At 31.7% G+C, this 16,174-nt stretch overlaps 1 protein-coding gene across 1 annotated transcript in view; it reads right to left on the reverse strand.

Annotated features, from left to right (window-relative positions):
• The window catches only part of LOC111085854 (glutamate receptor ionotropic, delta-2-like), a 75,909-nt gene extending 60,158 nt beyond the window's left edge, over positions 1–15,751 (reverse strand). The window contains exon 1 of the mRNA XM_022386373.1: positions 15,661–15,751. The gene's annotated coding sequence lies outside the window, so the exon portion shown is untranslated. The remainder of the gene's footprint in view (positions 1–15,660) is intronic.
• Between the last annotated feature and the right edge of the window lie 423 nt (positions 15,752–16,174).

Here is a 16,174-nt window from a genome sequence, read left to right on the forward strand (position 1 = left end):
CAGAAATACCGCTGTGCCACTAGCGGGACTGGATAAACAGAAACAAACACGAGAACACTTACAAATAAGGATATAAAAATGGTAAAATGACCTGCTCATTAGGAGGAGTTAGTAGTCTGTAAATGTTTGTTTGTGGGGACTCTGAAATGTAGGAGAATTCAGGCACGGATTCTAAATACTGGCCGAAAAGTTCCATATAACGTCTCAGTAGATCCTGGTGCAGGTATTTCTTTTATCAATAAATAATTTATTGAAGAAATAATTGAAATATTAATTGATATTTACTTTTCTCTGAAGTAAGAATTATCTTATGTGCAGGTGAATATTATTGGGTAAAGGAGAACTTTACGTTTCTGTAGGTAAAAATCTAAATACAGACTGGTCTTCCTTAAAAAGTATTCATTGCTGAATATTATAATGGTCAATTAGAACTCAAAGTAAATTTAGTTCTAAGTACCATTTTGGCCTTAAACGTAATGAATTATCAAAAGACTGCTTAATGTGAAACTTAATAAGAGTACCAAAAATATTGACCAGTGAGAGATAAGTAAAGTTACAGTAATGAAAAAGTAAATGTAAAGTAAAGAAAACATTAAAATAAAACAGGCGTTAAATAACCATAACATCAGAAAATAAGGACAGAAAAGAAAAAAATGTTTCAAAATGTTCCATCAGTTAAGATAACATAAAACACCAGAAATAATTTGTATATTTTCTGGAAGTATAGAGTTTTTAGAAAAGTATTAATAGTGAAAAAATATCTCTTTTTATATAAGTAGCGAAATTGGCAAGGATTTTCTTATGTGCAAGTTATAGGTGTCACTAAAGAAACGAGTAAAATATGAAAAATGACAAATTTACGATTTAACACCTGTTTATTGACAACAGTTGTATGTACTTTTAAGAAATATAAAGACGTATTTTTTGTAAACTGATTATAGTTGTATACGTAATCTGTTTAGAGAATTTCACGCTGCTACACAGTATTTTTGTTGAAACTGAGCTTACTGATAGTGCAAATTATAGTTGTGTACGTAATCAGATTAGAGAATTTCACGCTGCTACACATTGGCATTGCAGAGTTTAAGAAAAACAGGATATTATAAAGAATTTGGTAAGTAAAAAAAAATCACTGAACCAATTTTTAGCTACTCACATGATATTAATTAAAAACAGTCTAAAGGCTTTAAATGTTATGTGAAAATGAATTCTACTACTACATTTATATCCTTTCAAACGTTCACAAAACATTTAGTAAAACGCGCGTTTGTAATTTTTATTTACCCTCTACAAAATGGATGTTGACAAATCAAAACTGTAATTATACAAAATATGAACTGAAAAAAATATTTAATGGGAGGAAAAATATTAGCGCTACAAACCAATGAAATAAAAAATATAAAACTCTAATCCAAGTACGCGCAAAGATAAAACATACAATGATAAAAATAAAAGTAAACAAAAACAAGTCTTAAGTGAGATATAACTGCCTAATAGCATTCAAATAGCCTTGAAGATAATCCGTCTCTTCAATCATACACCAACGCGGGTGAGAATATGGTGTGCAAGAGCAGATGAACAAAACTGAAATTCAGGTGCTTGTACCAATAATGTCCTGCAGATGGTTTTATTGTCTTGAAATGTTTACATGTTCTACGGTAATTCCTGTACGCTGATTCCGAAAATGATATCCATTTTTGTTCATCACGTACACAATTTTCACAAAACGTCATACGTACTTTTACATAAGTGAATCATTTTCATTGAAATCGGGTCACATTTTGTTATGCTTAAAATATTGACAACCACTGGCTATAGATTTCTCTAGACCAATCACGACGTGAGAGTCTTATCGATCGTTCTAAAACCCACAAGAACCGCACCGCTAGTATATAAACGGATAACAGGGCGCATGACGTGTAGTTTTTGGATGATATTTGTTTGTGCGTGTACTTTGACATTATTATTTTCTTTTGAATATTACTTATTCGTCGCCATGGCAACAAGAAGTTGTGTAAATGATCCAAACATATTCTGTTATATTTGTGGTAAATTTGTTGTAAATTTGATCTGATTAAGAGTTTTTCCTTCTTCCCGGTTTATAAAAAATCCTTACGTAATAGAAAAAAAATGAATACTATTTTCGAAATTTACGTATCTGAATTATAGAAAATCCGTTATTAAAAACAAAACACTTTTTTATGAAATTTAAATTCGCAGGCTTGTATAAATATCTTCAACCACTTAAGGGAAGTTTTTTACTCAATGATAAAATTTATGAAATAATAACCAAATCAACCACAAGTAAAGCTGAATAATTTAGATAAATTTAACTTAAAAAATAATAGCAAAGAAAAACATACAAGAAACGAAAAGTAAATAAAATAAATAAATGTGTTACCTAATCATATATAATAAAAAGCGGCCAATCATCTATCTTCAATACAAAGTGTTAAAGCAGGGGCCCGGCATAGCCAGGTGGCTAGAGCGCTCGACTCGCAATCTGAGGGTCGCGGGTTTGAATCCCCGTCCAACCAAACATGCTCGCCATTTCAGCCGTGAGGGCGTTATAATGTGACGGTCAATCCCACTATTCGTTGGTAAAAGAGTAGCCCAAGAGTTGGCGGTGGGTGGTGATGACTAGCTGTCTTCCCTCTAGTCTTACACTGCTAAGTTAGGGACGACTAGCGCAGATAGCCCTCGTGTAGCTTTGCGCGAAATTCAAAAACAAACAAACAAACAATCGTTAAAGCAGGTGAAAAGAAAAACGCTGTAACTAACATGACACTATGTAGAAATATAAATTGTCGTAAATTAAATAGCACTATAAATTTAAGAAAGAATTGTGTAGCTTTCTGCTTAACTTCAAACAAACAAACAAAATTTAAGATAAAAACATTTGTAAACATGGGCAGATTGATATATTCTTCAATGAACTCGAATTTGGTCTTTCCTCGCCTATTTTTCTTGTAAAAGATAGTAAAACAAATAAATTAGCTTTAAATAAGATAAGAATAAGACTCTGAGCAGAAAAAAATTACAGAAAACAAACATCAGTGTGAGATATAAAGTCAAATGATACATTTAATTGTCGATATCGTCTTTGAAGATGACTGAATGCCGGTTAAGGTGACAGAAAGTCAAAACTTATGGGAAAATTGTCTTTACAGGTGACAATCATAACATTGATGAGAGAATAAGAAAATAATTACTTAAAAATAATCTGTAGATTCTGATTATAATAGGAAAGCTATTGTCGTTCAATTTGAGCTTTTTGGTTAATAATTCAAGCGGAATAAAATGTATTTCTATTTTTTAGAGACTAACATTAATATTTAAAGTTGTGAAATATGAATACCTTTAATCAAGGTATTAGAGATTACCCTGTTTACGGAAGGAAGACCGAATGTATGGAATTTGAAGTAGTTTCATTTATAACAAATTTTGTTTGTTTGTTTTGAATTTTACGCAAAGCTAGTCGAGGACTATCTGCGTTAGGTGTCCCTAATTTTGAAGTGATAAACTAGAGGGAAAGCGGTTGGTCAACACCACTTATCTCCAGCCAATCCAATCTAGCATGGTAGTAATTTAGGTTAAAAGTATTACCAGGGGCAGTCAAAAACTTCTGTTTCTCTTCACCCCACTACATAATTAGAATTAAGTGGCCGGGGCTTTTAAGAATTAAATGTTTACATGAGTGAAGGTCTTGGCAGTTCATTTTCCTAGTGACGAGTTCACAAGCTGAGGGAAGAGCTGTGAGGAGACGTGGAGAAGAAGAGAAAGAAGGAGGCCTTTGCTGAGTTGAGTGTTGTCTTCGGAAGTTTACTTTCTTTCGGCGGGACCTGTGCGTCGGATGACCACGTGGCGTCAGGCGTTGCAGAGCTGAGTTGTGTTCTTGGTCTGTTCTTTATTATAAAGAGCGAGCATGTTTAAGGACGAGATTCATACTCGTGACTTTCAAATTACCATAACCATCATCTCTTCAATATTATAAGAAAAATATTAATAAAAATTTACTGATGAGCAGACTAGAGAGTTACACAATACATGATGAACCAAGCCCTAAGTATCTCTCCCCTCTAAACATCATAAATAAGAATCTTACAGGCCAAACAGTGCTAGGCTAACTGAATCTTAGACACAAAAGTAGCTCTATTTTAAAAAGGTATTGTATGTAAAAATTGGACTATATATGTGTGTGTGTGTCTATAAATATTCGCGTTATCCTCACTGCATGGATCAAACCTCAAAGTTTAACGCTATAAGCCTTCATGCTTACCGTTAAGCCATTAGGAAGGGCTGCTACAATTAAAAAGAACTGTTACGTAGTATTAAGTATTATACGGTTTTAACAGGCAATTTTAGTTAATTAGACCTCTTGACAATGAGTATATAAAATTACACAAGAATGGTCACCAGATATCAGATACGTTTATCAATGAATTATAATATATGTAGGGTCTGAATGTGTTTGATGATGACAAGTAGATGTCAGATAGCTATATCAACAAATTGTAATATATATATATATATATGTGGATGAGGAGCATGAAGGGATTTAATATGATGAATACCAGGTGTCAGATTATCAAATTATCCAGTAATTTCAGACAAGGGAGTTTGATGGAAAACAACTATTATTACCAAACCACAAGATTTCCTATGTCTGTTAGTTAGTTAGCTACTAAGAAGTGAATGATGTGAGAGAAAACACTGAGTTTTACACACTAAAGAAAGCAATATGATTGCCATTTTCAAGAAGAAACTTTGAAAAGTCAGATTTCGGAAGAGGGGTGGGTGGGTGCAGAGATAGGATACCGAATCATTTTTTTTTTCTATAAAATACATATTTCATATGTTTAAATACAGAAATGTATCTATTCATTTAAAAAGTTTTACTAGAAAAAATAGAACCATAACAATAAAAACAATTCACGTAAGCTGACTGGATTCAGTGGAATAACTGGCAGTTTTATATCTACCAAAAACCAAGTAAGGATGTTTCTTCTCTTTATCAAAATCTGCTTTTCCCGAGACTCTGAAAGGGAAACTTTGTAGTTATCAGCTTATAAAGACTGCTATTTCTTTATTTTTCTTTTTTGAGACAAATTATCCGACGACAATATCTTCAGTTAACCAAATACATGTTCCGGGCATTGCCGTATTTAAGATGTAGTAGCTCCATTGAACTTTTCCAAAAATGTATTTATCTTGTTCAAGCGCCGAAATATTGAGCCAGCTCCTGCTTGTATATTAAAAAAATTCCTTTTATGAGAAAGCAAATAATCCTCTGTGCATTGTTACCTATTAAATGTAATATTTAATGTGCTATTCAATTTCTTCTACAGTAATACACACTTGAGACTACGTCATCTTCTTTATGCCTAGAAACTATTCTACAGTTACAATCTTGCATTTCCATTTACACATTTGAGCCTGCTAGTCTTCCATATAGTTTATATCTACGTTACTTTATCTAATAGATATTATGAATTTATATGATCGTGTCTACGTGGCTAATTTCAGACAGACGCTTGTATGCAAGGTAACCCTGACAGTATAGTCTTGAGATATTTTAAGTAGGTAAACTATAAACTACCAATTGTGGTAACCGATTTGAAATCAATTAAATAACATTATTATAAATTCTAGGCTCAAGTTTTGCCTTTATTTCTAACTCGACTAAACAATTAGATGATATATATATATATATATAAATCATTATTATTTATGCTGCAGTTCCTCATATTATGAATTTGGCTCAATTTATTTTAGCTAAGCCTTGATGATAACAATGATACATTAATAATAGCATGAATATACATGTTTCTAAGCAATTCAAAAGAAATGAATCAAATTAGGATTTCTTTAATATAGTATATACATATATATATATTAACACATAAAATTACATAAATATATTTTAAGAGTAAAACAACAGAACGAATATATATATATATTCATCTACTATAAGAAAATTTCGTTATTGTGATAAAATAATAAAACTTGTATTTTTACAAGTTTTTATTTTTATTTTTTATTTTTACTTGTATTTTTTATTATTTAACATTAAATAACAGTTGATTTGAATCATCACGAATTCCTTTAGGTGTCATTAAATTAGAGGTGAAAACACTACTAAAAACTGTAACATCCATCTGACAACATTATGCAACTTCATTGGTAATAAGACGTTTTTCTCCATTACTTTTATGATGCATTTTTATATAACACGGGATCGAATAGCTAAACAGGTTTTTTTTTTGTAGTCAACCTTACAAGTACACTTATAGGAAAAAAATATATATATAGCGTAACACAGAAACTATATTGTATATCTAGTACTGTTTGTGTTCATATACATGTTTCCTTGTATGTAATACCGCATTTGTCATTTTTTTTGTTGATAATTTTTAATTATTCTGATATCTATCTTTTTTAGCATAATTTTTTATTTAGATGCTATTAACTTATTAGGTTCTACAAATCTTGCTCTTAAAAGGCTCTTAAAGAGACCTTCAACAGTTTACCTTTAGGTCCATAAAGCATTCTAGTTACACTTTTGAGCTTACAACATCATCTATCTGTCTATATACTACTAAAACTCTGAGATTGTTTGTGTGTGCTTGTCTGTAATTAAATACAGCATAAACGGTACACAGTAGCACCATATTTGTAATGTAATGAGAATAGAAACAGAATAAAATAAATTTCGTTAAACTCGGGTCACGGGTTACCGAGTTAGCCCCGTTTTTCGGGTCACTTTTATGAAAATTTCTAGCATGAGTAATTTTACATCACACTACCGTTCGCGCTCTTTATGAAACTTCTTCGTTCAAATCTATTTCTCTGTCAATGTTCCCAACTTCATTAAAAGGCGTAAAATGACAAAAACAAGATCTTGAAGAATTTCTCAATAATGTGCCTTAGTTATGGTATGTAATTCGAAGAAAAATAAAGTGTTACTGTTTCTTATTTCTAGAAGGTTTGAGAGGAAAGACCACAACACAATGAACTAATTCATCACAATACTTGAAAACTCTGACTTCACTTTTTTGAAAAATGAAATGGTCTTTACTTTTACTCCCGATCAATAATCATCTTTTCTTGAATTATGAATAACATGAATGGATTGAAATATTTAATTAAATTATCTCCAAATAAACCTTCATTTCGGTGCAAGATTGAAATTAGCTTGAATTCTTCATAACTTATGAATAGTGGGTGACCCAACGGGTCACGGGTTGTCTAGTTTACAGTTACACTTCTGAGTCTACAAGATCGTCTACAGTTAAACTTCTGAGTCTACAAGATCGTCTACAGTTACACTTGTGAGTCTACAAGATCGTCTACAGTTACAATTTTGAGTATACAAGATCATTTACAGTTACAATTCTGAGTCTACAAGATCATCTACAGTTACACTTCTGAGTCTACAAGATCGTCTACAGTTACACATCTGAGTCTACAAGATCGTCTACAGTTACACTTCTGAGTCTACAAATTCGTCTACAATTACACATTTAAGTCTACAATATCGTCTACATTTACAATTCTGAGTCTACAAGTTCGTCTACAGTCACACATCTGAGTCTACAAGATCGTCTACAGTTACACATCTGAGTCTACAAATTCGTCTACAATTACACATCTAAGTCTACAAGATCGTCTACATTTACAATTCTGAGTCTACAAGTTCGTCTACAGTCACACATCTGAGTCTACAAGATCGTCTACAGTTACACATCTGAGTCTACAAGTTCGTCTACAGTTACACATCTGAGTCTACAAGCTCACGTACACTAGTAAATTTTGTTCAACGTGTTGTTTTTCAACTACAGTACTGGAAATAGTTATGGAATCATCCAATAAAATAGGTAAAAAATGCAAATATAATGCGATTGTTTCCCTTGAACTGCATGAAAATGAACTGTACCAAAGTGCAGTCACATGCTGTTAGTTTTTATTGCAACTGTTTGTCCTGCAAACAATCAGACAGTATGCACATCACGATAATGCTTATAAAAGTACAGACAGTTAACTATTTCCACTATTAATGTACTAATGCACTCAAAGTTCCCAAGACAAAAATGTCACATGAACAAAGTGTACAGATTGAAGTGAAGTTTTATGTTTCAGTGGGAGATGTATGGAAAGTCTGAAGAGGGTACTTGAAATTCATACTATTGATATTAGAAGTGGTTAAGGTAGATAGCTCCAAGCCCTTTGAAGTGCTACTGAGTAGTTCAGAGTATTTTCTTTAGCTGAAACACCTCAATTACGTAGAGATCTTGCGAATGATCTAGCTGAATAGTTAGGTATATATAAGAATGATGTATCCTCAGTGCATGTGTAATCATTCAAAACACTATTGCTTAAGAGATATAACCAAAAGAATGAAATGAGCATGAGGCAGTAAACAAATGCATTATTTAAGCTAGAGGAAGGTACTCCTTGTAGATGAATCCAAGTTCAAATTGTTTGGTTACAATGAACGATAGTTTGGTCGATGGCGAGGAAGGTAACGATATCACAACTGATGTACAACATATACAGTTAAGATTAATACAAATGTGGGCTACATTTCAGCCAGTGGTGTTGAGAATCTATACAAAAGCGTTAATTCCCTTTATATTCACACCTTTGTGTTTTTTATGATCTTATACAAATACAAACGTAAGCCTAAAAGAACTTCCAATTTTAGGCCAATATTCCTACGATAACTTATATATCTGCTAATTTAGGTTTACTGCATTAAATAAAGTTATAGAGTCGAACATTAAACGTATTCTATATTTACACAATTAGATTTAATTTGCACCTTTGAGTTTAAAAAAGTTTATTCAATTTCAAACTGTGTCGAATATGCCCTTGCACAGTTATATATTTGAGTCTACAAACTTATATATCACTGTCTACAATACCTTATGCCACTGTAGGTTTACTTTTAGGCATTCACTATTATTTGGATCTCTAATATATACCTTTGAATCAGCAAGATTTTCATCTATTCTGTTAAAGATATGCTCCACAGATACATATCCATACTTAAATAGTCTCTAAAAATTATATAAAGGTTGACTACACCTTTTATATTTACAAAATTAGGCAGTTGAGCCAACCAGACATGCTTTAGCATTACATTATTGAGTTTACCGGAACTTTAAACTTCTAAACCTTCTGGCACTTTACCTATTCTTGTTTATCGTTCAGATTTCCCTAATTTTAATTTATGTCTTTCTTGTAAATACTTATTCACCATAAAATGATACAGTAATTATGCAATGAGATATGTACGCTAAATACCAGAAAAAAAAGCTATAACCTATTTTGTAGATAGTTAGATATGCCTTACGGTTTATTCAACTTCTGGAGTTTCGTTATGACCAACACAAGCTAACATCAGCTGTATCCAACTGTTATACAGAAAATTTTAAGTGAGAGATTAAAGCTTTTGCAAATTGTTAGAGTAACAATAAATAGCCCCCAGTGGCACAGCGTTATGTCTGCGGACTTACAACGCTAGAAACCGGGTTTCGATACCCGTGGTGGGCAGAGCACAAATAGCCCATTGTGTAGCTTTGTGCTTAACTTAAAAAAACAACAACAATAAATGTTCGTATCTCAATATTTCACCTTGAGTAATTAATTACAGCAAGAATACGACTAAAATAATATTTAATAATTAATTAATACTGTTTGAAATTTCACCATGTATTATATTAAGTCACCTTTGATATTATCAATATTCTTGAATAAACACTATTTTAGTAACTGTTTACTTGAAAATTGAAACATAACTGTCAAAGTGTATGTATTAGCACTAAGTTTCTCAAAGTTGAAGTCAAATCTGCAAGAGAGTGATTATGCCAGTATAAAAATTTGTGTCAGTGAACATACTTTATATAACTTACGAAGTTCGTGGCAGGTTCCAATATAACTTTCTGATAGTTTCATACAGCATGTGTAGTATATTGTTAAATTGATTTGCATCTGATGAACTTATTAAGTGTTTACTATGAGATAGCTATGTATCTGTGTAAACGAAGATGCAAATTTTAAAGTACCTAGCGTACTGGAACACGTCTTGAGTTAATGTGACATAGCTACTCATTCGAATCATTTTGATACCATACATTAGACCAATAATGAACGCAGTCTCTGTAAAGAAGAAAGCCTGCATATAAACAGTTGTTTTTTTTTTATATAAAGTGCGGTATTCTGGTTTAATTTAATATTTTATGGTAGAAGTATAGCAAATACGACTTTTAGACTGATTATGGATATTTAGATAATGTTTAAGGGAAATATAGCCTTTAACAGGTATTGGTTTTGACTGAGCGTGCTATAGGTTTATTAAAAAAGATCCTGCACATCTGTTTTTACATCCATGACGTAGTCGTTCGACAAAGGAACAAACTTTACTCAACAAAATATGAACAGCATAACATTTTAGGTTTTAAAACACCCACATTGATGTCAAGGACGATAATATCGATAACAACGAGAGTACTCAATTGATGAATCAATCTAATTACTACAATTTTTTTCTTTTGACATTTATTACCCTAAGCTAGGTAGTTATGTTAAATTACCTATATTATTTACTGGGTTAATCTTTAAATCTAATATATGTAGATTGCTTGCTTGTTTTGAAAAAAGTTATTAATAATTTGATATTGCTGATAAACATGTTGTACATATATTACTAGATGACAATCATGGAAACTCTTTATGCATTATTGTCAGTATAAAAACTTGCTTAACATTTAGATTTAGAAATATTCTACAGAAGGGCTAATTTGCAGGAAATAATTAGTTATCTTAGAAGTTTATTATAGAATTCATTATAACATTTAATCTTTAAAGGTTATGCATCCTAATTTACTTTCGATCAGGAATACGATTATAAGTTATTAGTCTTTCATAATTACATTCAACATAAAAATTCGACGCATTGCATCGTACAGGCTTATATTTTCAATACTTACATTATCTTAGGCTTATATTAAACAACCTAATAGTTTCTAGCAAACTCAGGTAATAGTTTTGCTGTTTTGGAATCTATCTGTTTAACTTTTACATTCGATTAGATTTGAACAATCAAACTACTTTTTAGGATTTCAATGAATCCAAATAAAGAATATCAATCTTTACTGCACTTTTTTCTCTTAATTTAATCCTTCGAAAACATAATGATCAACTTGTTCAGGACAAGCGCTTATTTCATTCCTTAAGCCATTATTTCTATTAGCCACGTTCTTTCTCTTACACTCCTGGCCAGCACGCACCCAGCACATACTATCATTTACGTTACGTCACTGTGTTCACGACTATACTTCTACGCATATACATCATCATTATTAGCCCTACCTGGAATCCAGGGAAAGCCACAGCTTCAAAATGTCGTCAACAAGTGTTACGCAGAAATGTTTGTAATAGCATAAATTAGGCATAATAAAGTCAAAATTAATTAATTCTATAACGCTGGCAGTCAGCATGCAATAAATATTCTTTTTTTTTGTTTTTTAATGCATAATTTATATTAATTTTGTAAATATCATTTTGTTTGTTTTTCTTATGCATAATTTATATTTGTTTTTTAATATTCGCCTCGATCAAATAAAAGAAATATCTATTCTGAATATTGGCTGAATTGGTGCTTTGGATATGCTGCCACAGTCGTAGTGTGTAGATGTAAAGTTTGTTTGTTTGTTTTGAATTTCGCGCAAAGCTACACGAGGGCTATCTGCGCTAGCCGTCCTAATTTAGCAGTGTAAGACTAGAGGGAAGGCAGCTAGTCATCACCACCCACCGCCAACTCTTGGGCACTCTTTTACCAACGAATAGTGGGATTGACCGTCACATTATAACACTCCCACGGCTGAAAGATCGAGCATGTTTGGTGTGACGGGGATTCGAACCCGCGACCCTCAGACTGCGAGTCGAGTGCCTTAACCATTTGGCCATGCCGGGCCTAATGTAAAGTAATGATCTCCATTCACTGAATAAAACATTTACATTATTGATACCACTGAGCTTTCAAAGTTTTTGATAACTCTGAACAATTTTTAAATAAAATATTTGGAGTGGGTCAAGGAGCATTTAAGGTGACAAGTGAAATATTTCATATTAAAATATAAGGAGTTGCAGCATTTAAGCATAATAATTTAAGTATTTTCAGCAGGAATAAAAGTTTGGACCATCTGTGCTCTGTCAACCATGGGTATCGAAACCTGATTTTTAGTGTCTTGAGTCTGATGACTTACCACTGAGTCACAAAGGAGGAGGAGAAAGGGCAGGAGTAAAGGAAATGTTACAACAGCATAAAGTTTACAGACTATTAATCCCAACCGCTAACACTAGTGTCACACAGTGGAACAGCGGAATGTTTACAAAGCTAAAATCCGCGATTCGATTCTCCGTGGTGAACACAGTAGATAACCCAATTTAACTTTGCTCTAAAATAACAAACAAACAAAAAAACACAGTTTTCGTTATCCTTTCCTTCCCACAAAATATTACAATTAGACAGAAGAAACAGGTAAGAGATGAATTAATTGACAAATAGGTTCACTACATTGTATAGTTGACAACAAGTAGTCTAACTAAGACATTACTGCAATACTTGAAAAGCTTAAATACAACTTTCATTTAAAACAGTAACTAATAAACACGAAACACTAAAGAAACTGAACACTAAGGAAGTTTAGAAAGAAATGAGATCCTCCCCGAACTTCCATATCCTGGATTTGACTAAACAAGACCGACGAATGATCCTGTTAATAGGTTAAAGTTCACCTACTGTTAGCGATTTCATAAGTTATGTGTTTCCATGATAGTTGTTGTGAAACACAGTTATAAAAAGTTAAGTGCAGTGTCTGATTTTGATAAATGTGCACACAAGCCTGATCTAGCATCATGTGACTTTCATCTTTATGATCCTCTGAAGACCGTTCTGTTGAAAACATTAGCAGATAGTAACCGAATATAATTTGATTCATAATAATACACCGACACCGGAATAACGTATAAACTTAATGGGGACGATGTAGAGGAGTGATATCTGATTACCTATATACTAAGCACACATTCTTTGGTTGCAATCTAACAGAGTTGAAAATAAAATAAGCACTTCTCTGAACATTAACTACATGATTCAGCATAAAGTGCAACCATACAATGTATTTATGCATATATTATGTTTATCTAACGTAGCTTTCAATACGTTTTTATGCATTAAAAGTATATATTATACTATTTACTTATTTGTCTGTACTAGATTGAATTTCTGTTGATATTTTTTCTACAACTGATTACTAAATATTCCTTTACTAACCAGGAATGTTTAAATAATACGTGAAGGTAGTTTTATATATGTCCGAGATCTTGAAAGTACGTGTTAATAGTAAAATTCTCACAGATTTATCATTTAAATGTTTAAAATTTGTACTCTGAACGATAGGTTTATCTTTGATAGAGGAATATCACTCAGAGATTAAAAAATAACCACAATATTTATATTCAGTCCTACGAGAGTTACTTTTAACATAGTTGATTTTTACTTTATTTTACATCAACTTTTAACACTGTTATTCGTGTTATTCTTTCAATAATGGTTAACACTGAAACTTTAGACGACTAACATATTGCTTAGTGTCCGAATATTCAATTTTCTAACTCACTAATGAATATAATTTCCACTGATAACCGAGGATTCGTTTTAAGAAGCCTTGGTTTTATGGAACACTTAACTAACTTGTCTGTGTCATGAAATATAAACATTCATACCTGAGTGAACATTGTAGAAAATTTAAATACACGACAATCTGATAATCAAATGAACAAATGAATTGAAGACAACTAACAGTTTATGAAAGCTGAACATAATATGACTCATCTAAGTCTAGGAATAATTATATATGTAAGGTATTTCAGGAAATAAGCTCATTCTATGTATATATTTTTGTATATAATTATAAGATGCTACACGCATCTCTTTTTTTTTTGCTTGATATAATATATATATATTTTATTCAGTATGTGTATGATAATCTGTATGTAAGCAAAGTTGGTTAATTCATGTTGTTGCCTTCAGTATTTCAGTATCTACACTTACATTTAAACAATACCTTACTTTTAAGAACAGTCTAAGAAAGTTGTATTTATTTAGAGTTTACAAGTGGGTTAAGCGTTTGAAAAACTTTGACAGTTGCTGGTACATAAGCAGAAAGAAAGGTATGTTCGTGATGAAATGATAAAACAGTCTAGTCTTAAGGGTAGTTTTGAGAACAACATCAGATTGCACATAAAGTATTTATATAATTAGACTGTTTTAAAATAAAAGTGATGTTTCTACCAGAATGGACAACAAAAAAGGCAGCGAAACAAGTTTTACTAAAACATCTTGTTTCTAGTAACAAGGCAGATTTCTATACATCATGTAATCTCTTCGTCTCTCATCTTAAATTGAATATGAAACTTAATTATTTCTCAAATACTCCCCTTTATCTAGTCGTATTATTATTCTAAAAGCTTTTCTTCAATACAGTTAGATCACTAGACGTGTTATAGAAAGGCTTCTATGTATTACTAATAAAATGGTCAAATGTACCCTAAAGTTACCCTATACATTTTCAAAACAAACTTTCTTAAATTAGGAAAATAAAACTTTTAAAATATTTTCCTGATTCTGGAATAGCCAACTACTCAGTGCAGTGTTATGTTTTTACAATCACGTGTAGCATCTTATAATTATATAGCAAAATATTTACATGGAATGAGCTGATTTCTTGAGATACGTTACATATATAATTATTCCTAGACTTTGATGAGTGACATTATGTTCACCTTTCATAAACTGTTAATTGTCTTCAATTCACAGCTACTTTAACTGTGTTTTATTCACTTTCATCAGATGATATTCGTTTGGGTCCGTTGAATTAATCGCACTTATTAACAGTGCTATTATTCATATGAAAATGATCAAGGAACACTGGTTATATATGTAAAATAAGATTAGAAGAACTGGGTGGAGATTTTGCTTAAATCGTTATATGCATAACAAATGTATTGTTCACAAGTTACTTATCGTCGTTCAAGTGGAACATACACAATTATATCTGTTTCATACACTGCCTAGGAGTTAGAAGTTGGTTACTCATTTATTGTTTAAATCGTATTTAATATTATACTCATAGTAGTCTATTAATGTTTACGTCATCAAAATGAATAGTGTAATTTGGAGTTTCTTTAAATAAGCAAGATAAAAATGCCGATTTAGAGCATCGGTAGTTTAAACACGAGAATAACTGTAACAAATATATAGTTAAGTAGTCAATTTAATTGAGTGTGAATAAGATGCTGAATAATACATAAAAGTGACGGTTAAAATGACAAACTGAACTATTTAGAAAAAAACAAAAAACATTCGTTCTTCTAATTTTTCATTTTAAGTCCAAATTCTAAAGGTGTTGGGAGAAAGAGAACAAATATAATGTTACAAGAACAAAATTATCATTTTTTATAACTTGCATTCATTACTATTCAAACATAGATGAAATAGATTAGAGTGAATAATATTTTTTACTTGAGAAGTAAAATCATTCAGACCTGAATTTACATAAAAAGTACATACATAGTACATTATGTGAAACTTACTTTTGGCATCATTTTATAGGCGCCTAAGAAGAACGACCAAAGAAAAACTTAAGCTAAATGTGAAGAGTAAAGTAAATAAAGTTCAACATGAGCCAGACTCTAATATTGTGGAGCATCAACTACTGATAAAAGGTACCGCTAGAGGGCGTTTATGTAGGATGCAGAGACGATCGAATTTTAATCCCGCCAGTCTCTTTGCTCGTGGTGCGTACATAGAGGATGCGGGAGAGGAGTGAATGTGTGTGTGTGCACGTGTGCATGATCTAACTAGATGAGGTGACATTATGTTAAGATCTCGAGTAAAAAAATTCTTGCATTGATACTGAATATAGACTCAAGTTTTTATTTGACACGATGCTCTTCATGGACGCAAATCTTAGCTGAAATGGTAAGATAACTTTTAGTTTGCATAATTAAAATATAATAATGCATATCCTACTTTACAACAAAACCTTACAATGTGAAACAAGGAATTCTGAAACTAAAAATAAATGGATAAAAATAAAACGATAGA

Source organism: Limulus polyphemus, unplaced genomic scaffold (assembly GCF_000517525.1).
Source record: "Limulus polyphemus unplaced genomic scaffold, Limulus_polyphemus-2.1.2 Scaffold665, whole genome shotgun sequence".
Taxonomy (NCBI): Eukaryota; Metazoa; Arthropoda; class Merostomata; order Xiphosura; family Limulidae; genus Limulus; species Limulus polyphemus.